Source organism: Coffea eugenioides, chromosome 2 (genome assembly GCF_003713205.1).
Source record: "Coffea eugenioides isolate CCC68of chromosome 2, Ceug_1.0, whole genome shotgun sequence".
Taxonomy (NCBI): Eukaryota; Viridiplantae; Streptophyta; class Magnoliopsida; order Gentianales; family Rubiaceae; genus Coffea; species Coffea eugenioides.
In genome coordinates this window covers 17,744,741-17,750,830 of record NC_040036.1, presented here as the reverse complement: position 1 = coordinate 17,750,830, position 6,090 = coordinate 17,744,741, and positions in this window count along the sequence as shown.

The window sequence follows — 6,090 nt, the reverse complement described above, 5'->3', positions numbered from 1 at the left end:
CCACAAAAAACCCCCCAAAAGCCTTATTTGCATTGCAATTTTTTTCTAAAAATTTTTTATAAGTTTCGTGAACATATTTTTTAATAACTTTTTTATTTCGTAAACATCAAATCATTAAGTACAATTTTCTATAAAAATTATTGAAAATAGCAATCCAAACGGATCGATTCATCATTACCTTGTTTAAGACTAAACCTCAATTTTCTCCAAAATAAGAAAAAATAATGTGGTTGTAAAAACCAACAAGCCTTTGAAATCTTCATAAAAGAGCGGAGTCACAAAGACGCCAACTTGGGCTTTTAAATCAACTTTAGTCTTTAGCGTTTGAAAGGTTAAATTACAGTGACCTCTTCAAATATTTGTCACAGTATTGCAGCCTATCAGACAGTGTGTTACTCCATTGACTATAGACGCCAAACGGGAACAAAAGAAGGGAAAAAATGTGTTTGGATTGCAATTTTTGTCTGGATTGCAATTTTTTTACATTTTTCACATACACATTTTTCAGTCTTCTTTTCAATTCACATATATTAAATTGTTACAGTAATTTTTCTAAAAAAAATGCAATCCAAACAAAGCATAACTTTTCAATCCTATTGTTTGGGAATTGGACCAATTTGATCCCTATTATTTCAGAGAAAATATGTTTCATCTCTTAATTTCAATTTTTTATTAATTCAGGGCAATTAATATCACTCAATGTAATAGACATTGACATTTAATCACTCAATTTTGATGGAATAAAACACATGAAAGGTATGCATTATTAGTGAAAAGATATAATGGAAACAAAAAATCATCATATTTGACCTATTTCACCATCGCTATGATTTTTTATCCTCAGCCATTCAACAAATTTTGATTAGTTTTATTTGATGAATTTTGAAGGTCTGATGAGTTTTTTCCCCCAAGGTCTTTTGACTAATGGTGCGTGCACTTTTACGCATTTTATTTCGTCCAAATGGAATGATTAAAAGTCTTTAAAAAAAAGCTTAAAATTGGCCGTCAAAGCCGACGAGTTCAACTACTACATTCCTGTGCCGCTGAGAAACCAAACCCACCGTCGATGAATACGCAGAGTACCACAGTACACTACGCAATACCGTCAACGAATTTCGCCCAAAAAGCATGTCCATATCAGCGACAATGACTAGTTAGGACTGTCGCCAGCTGTTTCATCAAACACAAACATGTCTTTGTCCCGACTCCACCAGCCTACTTTCCGTGTTATTTGATTATTGTGGAGTAACAAGTTTGAAGGCATTATTGGTTCCCAAGTGTCACACGTACTTTAACTTCGTGCATCACGTTGTTTTTTCTTTATCTTTTTTTTTAGACTATGTCAAATGCATCAAATCGTACACGATTAAATTATGGTTATTTAATTACTAAAACTAATTCTGTTATAATTTTTTTTATTAGGGATAGTTGATCAAATCACGTGTCATTAAAGGCCAATATAGTTTAGTGATCATGATTTGCTTTTAAAGAAATCAATTTGCATCCTCATAAAGAAATCAATTTCCCACACATGATAGTTTAGTGTGAGGCTCAGACTGCCAGACTGGTGAAATCATGGTAAGCCAATCAAAGGCCAATATAACCGTTTTCCCCCCCTTTTTTGCTTTTAAACTGCTCATCCACTATTCCTCAAAAGCAAAAGAAATCCAAGAAAAAGAACTAGCAAAACATCCATCGTGGCGGAGAATTAAACTCACTAGCCCAAGTCTTTGTAAAATTGCCACAGAAGCTGGTCTAAATTGAGTATTTTTTTTCTAATATTTTTCTGGTGGTGCTTGATAAAGTGCTTCCCTTATTCAAGTCTATTTGGAAACGAGTTATCCACAATTTTATTTTTTAAAAAGATTGTTTTCTAAATGAAAATTTCCATTATGTTGTTAATTTTTTTCAATTATTTTTGTATTCTACGTGCGCCACCTTACACAAAAGTGTTGAAACATATATTGAATTTTTTCGTCAAAAGATCTGCAATCCAAAAGGAGTTGTAATTTTTGCTTCTCCCCATTTTGATTCTTGTCTACGTTGATGGCTCTGTTTGGATTAGTTATTTTTTTAGGTATTTTTCAAAAACTTTACTGTAGTTGTGTATATGAAAAACTTTTACTGTAGATGGTTTTTTGATTGTTTTTAGAAATATTTTTAAAATATATTTTTGAGTATTTTTATAATTTACAACTTTTTTGGGATTTTTTTTAAAAATTTTACACGATCTACCACTATCCCCTCCCTTTTCCTCCCCCTCTATGCTTTCTCTTCCTCTCCTCCTCCCCTCTATTTCCTCCCCCTCATCCTCCTCCCTCTTTTCTCTCCCTTCTCCCCCCTCCTCTTATTCCCCCCAATCCCAAACCCCTCTCCTACTCGCGGGTGGTGGCTGCGACTTTAGCTACCACTCTAACCATGACCGTCTTGGTCGCGATTTTTGGTTGCGATCAGATTTGATCGTGACTAGGAAAGTTGCGGTCAATCGAGGGGAAGGAAATTGGGGGACGGGGAAAGGGAAAGAATAAAGAAGGAAGGAGAAGGAAAATGAGAGAGAGGAGGAGGAAAAAATGAGAAGCAGAGAGAGAGGAAAGATGGGCGGAGAGAGGGTCGTGGGTGTAGGGATGGTGACGGTAAGGTGGTGGCCGTAGTGGTGGAGAGTGATGGGTAGTTGTGTATTTTTTTGTATATTTGGAATTGTCTTTGATATATTGTATGGATATGATGTTTTTTGAATTATTTTTGTTTGTGTATTACTGTAGCACTAGTATTTTACCCCGTTCTATGCACGGGTTTACATGAGAAGGAGGCGAAATATAGCCAAACACAATATTATTATCCCTTTCTCTCATATTCTCCCCCTTCGTGCCACTTTTGAATCTAATTTTCTCGCATCCCTACAAACGTTCGTCGTTCCTTCAAATTCTACTGATTTTTTTTGTATCCCTACAACCCTTTCTCGTTTTATCAAATCCTATTTTCTCTTTGATCTATCTCGCTCCCACCCAATTATCATATCTCTTAAGTCTTATCCAATTTTACAGCCCACTTGTCTCCTATTCTACCATTATTTTCATCTATTTATAAATGTAAATGGTAACCTATTTACTTGGCTCGCCTATTAACAAATGAGTTTGCGTGTGTAATTTAATTGGATTCAAATGGGTGACCAATTTAACCCATTAATTAGTGGGTATGAAATTGATAGGTTTGGATCACTTATTTTGACTTAATTAAATTAGACGTAGATTCAAACTCAATATTAATGGGTAAATCTAAATTACTCTAATAATTATATTCTAATTTTTGCAAAGATGTATTCATAATTTTTCCTCTTCTTTAATTTCTATTATTTTATTTTTAAAAATTTATCCAACTTCCTCCATTCCTTTCATAAAAGTTTAATAAATTTCATGAATGTTAATTGATTGTTTGCATTACTACCTAAATTATTTTTAGATTGTCGTATAGTGACAAAATTTGAAACTCACTGTGATGATCATTTTAGGCTCCTTTCAGCAATTTTTTATATTTTTTCTCTTTCTTTAGGTAAAAATTGATTATTAACTTGATATGTTGATGTGATTTACTATTTTGTTACTAAACAAAATATGGATAAAAAAGTAAATAAAATTTAGTAGTGGGCCGTGAATGAGTGATTGGATAATCCAAACCCATATAAAACTATATTCATTGACTACTCGTTTATTTTGAACCATTAACTAAATAGGAATATATAGATTAACCTAATTATAATTTGTCCAGACTTACATGAATCATCAAATTTGATAACTGTCCCCTAATCTTTACCTTCCCTAACCCTACAGTTCTAGCTTTATAATCCTTTCACTATTTAGGATTCATTATCTCACTTTTTAAGTGTTTTTGGACATATAAAAAGTTAGAATTGTTTTTCCAAGTTGCTGCCTCATTTTTTAAGTGTTTTTAATCAAATAAAAAGCTAGAATTGCAATCATTGAGAAAAAATAAACTTTCGAATGTAAATTTGGTGAAATACAACCTTTTTATCAAAATTTTGCTAAAATACCACCAAAAGCAACCTTCCAAATACACCTTTATTAATTTAAAATTCATACATAAATTTTTCTTTACATACATTTTTTGGTGTACATGTGCTCAATGAAAAGTCATCTAGATGCTTGTACGATATTGCTATTGAGTTTATTCTAATTGCAAATAAAATGTCATAATTGTTATTTACATACTCCAATTTAATGTTAGAGTATAATTTCAACAATCAAATTTTAAAACTTTAAAAAAACAGACCTATTGACAAATGATTATTGTACCCAGAAGGAAAGCGATAAAGAAATAATTGGGTTAATAACTTAAAAATAGGACTAATTACATTATCTCAAGGATTTGGCTAGATAAATTAATCCTCTTTAATGAAGGAATAAAAGGGGTTAAAGTGATAAAGATATAATAGGGTGAATAATTTTAAAATGAGACTAATCAATTATTCTTGAGAATTTTGGCTTGACAAATGTATTTTATTTAATTAAGGAGTAAAAAGGACTTAAAGTATAAATAATAAACTGTAAACGGTTTATGAAGAAGATAGTGGGAATGTTTTAAAATTTAAATTTGACTAATGATAGGATTAGTTATAACCCACTATTTTAAAGTTTTTAATTAGATTTTATATATAAAAATTAATACAAAAATATAGAAAAAAGAATGAAAAGTTTGGAAGCCATTGAGAGTCTCTGCAAAAAAACCACTCTACAATACATATAGATATAGATTGTAGATGAAAAAATTGTTTTTCAAAAAACTCCGAATCCAAACGGAGTATAAACAACAGAGTAATTTACAAGAGTATTAATTTGTGTTACCTTACAATTAAGGTGGGTATTTTATTCTCACATCCTGATATCCTACCACCTTGATGAACATCGTTTCATTCAATCATTGTGTTTTTTATTTTGAATTTTAGAACACAATATACTTATTATTCAAGGGGAAAAAAAGATACAAGGCAAATGAAAAAATAGAAAAAAAAACTCAAAAATAATTTTTTCATATACAATTTTAGAGTAATACACAATCAAAAATAATTCTAAAAATACCACATCCATACAATATATAAAAAGTAACTCCAAATATACAAAAAAATTAAAAAATAAAATATACACTATATTCCTCTTCCATCTATCACCGCCATCCACCACCACCCACCACTATCATCGTCCCCTTCATTTTTCTCTTTCCTCTTACTCCCTTCTTGTCTTTTTTCCCGCCACACTCCACCCCTTCCCTTCCTCCCTAAATCTGGTATCGACCAAAGGCTATGATCTAGTTGCGACCAGATCGCGAGATGTCGTGACCAAAGGTCTCGACCTGGCCTCGGTCAGATCCGGGGGAAAGGGGAAGGTGAGGTGTGACGAGGATAGAGAGGGGAAGGGAGAAGGGGAGGAAAGAAATGGAGAAGGAAAGAGATGAAGGAGGAGGGGAGAAGGAGGAATAAAGAGAAGGAAGAAGGGAGAGGGTGGCAACGCTGGTAAGTAATGGTGGTAAATTTTAAAAAATATTACAAAATTTTTTAAAATTTTAAAATATCATAAAATATATTTCAAAAATACTTTCAAAAGCATAAAAAAAATATTTATAGTAAACAGATTTTCATATACATCGTTATAGTAAAATATTTTAAAAACACTCAAAAAACACTTAATTCGGACTAGGGATGTACTCGAGCCAAGTCGAGCTCGAGTATTGCTATACGCGAGTTCGACTCGACCAATATGTAACTAAACTCGAGCTCGATCGAGCCTAAAAATCGCAACGCGAGGCTTGACTCGAGGAAATTCTTTTAATCTCGAAACTCGACTCGATAAGGCTCGACCAAAGTCTTATCAAGTCGAGTCTAATCAAGCTTTTTGACTTGACTCGGAAAATGTACACTTGTAAATTCAGTATAAATTATACTCATAACGGTTATTTTATAATTATAATACATATATATTATTTAAATTATATATATATTAATTAAATATATCCGATTCGACGAGTAGCTTGTCGAGCCACAAGGCGCAAATTCCTGACTTGAACTCGACTCGAAAGTAT